Source organism: Salmo salar, unplaced genomic scaffold, assembly GCF_965601325.2.
Source record: "Salmo salar unplaced genomic scaffold, fSalSal1 ptg000984l, whole genome shotgun sequence".
Taxonomy (NCBI): Eukaryota; Metazoa; Chordata; class Actinopteri; order Salmoniformes; family Salmonidae; genus Salmo; species Salmo salar.
The window spans coordinates 556,679-560,000 of record NW_027675576.1 but is presented as its reverse complement, the minus strand read 5'-3'; the positions used below and the strand labels follow the sequence as shown (position 1 = coordinate 560,000).

The following is a 3,322-nucleotide window of genomic DNA, read 5'->3' as shown; positions in this document are numbered from 1 at the left end:
CCTTCTATAGAGCCTCCTCTGACACACTGACCCACCTGATCACATTCACCTCCACATTCACTGAGCCCCTCTATCCAGGGTTTTGGGTTTATGATGAATCCTCAGTGTCCCTGAAATAATAACTGGACACACACTGAACACACACACAATGGACACTCACACGTGACAGGCTTGTAATATTTTCTGATCTTTTACCACTTTGCATTTTTTATGATATATTTTACTGTTTGTGTTTGTACCACAGGAGGTTGGTGGGACCTTATTTAGGGAGGACAGGCTTGTAATGGCTGGAGTGGAATAAGTGGAATGGTATCAAACACGTGGTTTCCATGTGTTCCATTTCATTCACTCTGTTCCAGACATTATTATGAGCCGTCCTCCCCTCAGCAGCCTCCTCTGGTATGTACTGTCCTGTATGTGAGAGAGCGCCAACAAGGAATTACAATGTATGTATTACTTTTAATACCTGCAAATGACAAATAAACTACTGGAACTCCTTATGAATGTCTGCAGCCGACAAGAGGTGAAAATATTACCGGAATATTCTGCAAAATGTTGATGAAGACGTCACTCAATCCACCCAAAACAACATGCAGTCTTTCCACAAGACTCCCATGAAGTTATAGTGTGACGTTATGAGTCGACGTTAAAGTAACATTCTCACAACATACTGCACTTGTTTTATCCTGTTTTAGATGTATCCTCTGTTTAAACATTTAAACTCTTACAATAACACTGTTAAAATACCAATGTGATCATTTCTTGTCTTTTATGTTGGAAAAACAAATTGTACAATTATATGTGGACATACGCTCCATAGTTGTACAAGTATATATGGTTATATTGTACTTTTCATAATAAAACATACTTGAAACAAGAAAAAGCATGTTAATTGTGGAAACAATTTCATTATTGATTTTACATTGCTTCTCCCTGTCTCATGTTGTAATGGCTGTCGTGGTGAATGGATGACAAAACGCAGATGGGAATGCTCATTCTTCTATTTAATTAGAATAAAATGAACACGGAAAACAAGAAAGCCTGTCTGTCGGTTTGTCATTTTTTGGACTTACATACAGCAGTGCAAAATCAACAACCCACAAACCCCAGGTGAAAACACACTCCTAATATATGACTCCCAATCAGGAACAACGACATACAGCTGTTCCTGATCGGGAGCCACACAGACTAACAAAGAAACAGAACAACTAGATAAACCATAGAAAACCAACTGTCACAAAATCCATCGTGCTGTTGAAAGGAGGACCAAGGCGCAGCGGGAATATGGATGCTCATATTTTAATTTTTAAAAAAGGAGTAAAGCATCCACTGAAAAAACAATAAACACAACAGGGACAGTCTTACAGGCATACAAAAACGCAGTGCAAGAACAACCACCCACAACCCCAAAGAAAAACACACACACCTATATAGGACTTCCAATCAAAGGCAACTCAACACACCTGCCTTCAATTGGAAGTCCCAATCAACAATACAAACATTCTCATACACAAAACTGCCACGTCCTGACCCCAAAACTAAAACAATAGCTCCATCTGCTGGTCAGGACGTGACAGTACCCCCCCCCCCCTAAAGGTGCAGACCCCGGAATGCACCTACCAACAGAAAACACCAACAAAAAACCCATAAACAATAACCCCTAAACAATAAGGGAGGGAAGGGGGGTGGCTGCTGTCACCGACGGCACTGTGCTACACCCTCCCTCCCCAACCCACCTATCCTGGAGGTGGCTCAGGTGCAGGACGTGGACCTCGCTCCACCTTCGGCGTCGCCCACTTTGGTGGCGCCGATAGCTGCAGACGGGCCACTCGGGCTGACCCTGGCAGACCGACCACTCGGGCTGGGTCGGAAGACATGCGGGCCACTCGGGCTGGGCCGGAGGACAGGAGGACCACTCGGGCTGGGCCGGAGGACAGGAGGGCCACTCGGGCTGGGCCGGAGGACAGGAGGGCCACTCGGGCTGGGCCGGAGGGCAGGAGGGCCACTCGGGCTGGGCCGGAGGGCAGGAGGGCCACTCGGGCTGGGCCGGGGGGCAGGAGGGCCACTCGGGCTGGGCCGGGGGGCAGGAGGGCCAGTCGGGCTGGGCCGGAGGACAGGAGGGCCACTCGGGCTGGGCCGGAGGACAGGAGGGCCACTCGGGCTGGGCCGGAGGGCAGGCAGGGCACCCTGACAGATCCGGGCAGGCGGACACCTCTGGCAGAACCGGGCAGTCGGGCCACTCTGGCAGAACCGGGCAGTCTGGCCACTCTGGCAGAACCGGGCAGTCGGGCCACTCTGGCAGAACCGGGCAGTCGGGCCACTCTGGCAGAACCGGGCAGTCGGCTCTGGCAGCTTCTGACTAGCGGGCGGCTCTGGCGGCTCCTGACTAGCGGGCAGCTCTGGTGACTCCTGACTGGCGGGCAGCTCTGGTGACGTACGACTGGCGGGCAGCTCTGGTGACGTACGACTGGCGGGCAGCTCTGGCGACGTACGACTGGCGGGCAGCTCTGGCGACGTACGACTGGCGGGCAGCTCTGGTGACTGTTGACTGGCGGGCAGCTCTGGCGACTGTTGACTGGCGGGCAGCTCTGGCGACTGTTGACTGGCGGGCAGCTCTGGTGACTGTTGACTTGCGGGCAGCTCTGGTGACTGTTGACTGGCGGGCAGCTCTGGTGACTGTTGACTGGCGGGCAGCTCTGGTGACTGTTGACTTGCGGGCAGCTCTGGCGACTTACGCCTGGCGAGACTGGGCTGACGCACTAGACTCCTGATGCGTGGGGCTGGTACTGGACGTGCCAGCCTGGAGACACGCACCTCCATGCTAGTGCGTCTAGCGGGAAACACCGGACCGAAAGGGCGCACTGGTGGTCTTGAGTGCAGGGTTGGCTTCACCCCTTCCGCTCGATGCTCACCTTGCCCTGGCACCTGCGGGGCGCTGGTACCGGGCGGACTGGGCTGTGCGTCCGTATAGGCGAGATGGTGCGTACCTCAGCGTAACATGGCGCCCTCCACCTCATACGCACCTCCCTGTAGTCACGGGTAGCTGGCTTACGGCTCTTCCCTGGCCTGGCCAAACTACTCGTGTGCCCCCCCCAAAAAAAAATCTTGGGGCTGCCTCTCAGGTTCCCTTAGCTCCCTTAACTTGTCCTCCCAGAATTGTCTTTCGTCCTGCCAGGTCCATTCCTCCATTTTTTTCTCCAGTGGCTTCCTCCTCTTCTGCTGCTTGGTCCTTTGGTGGGTGGTTCTGTCACAAAATCCTTCGTGCTGTTGAAAGGAGGACCAAGGCGCAGCGGGAATATGGATGCTCATATTTTAATTTAAA

General features: G+C 52.7%; 1 long non-coding RNA gene across 1 annotated transcript in view; it reads left to right on the top strand.

The window, feature by feature from the left end:
* Window positions 1–1,039, top strand: part of LOC145877381 (uncharacterized) — a 2,389-nt gene extending 1,350 nt beyond the window's left edge. Inside the window, exon 2 of the long non-coding RNA XR_014391675.1 lies at window positions 1–1,039. This exon is cut by the window's left edge and continues 408 nt beyond it. This is a non-coding gene — a long non-coding RNA (uncharacterized LOC145877381).
* Window positions 1,040–3,322: the final 2,283 nt, after the last annotated feature.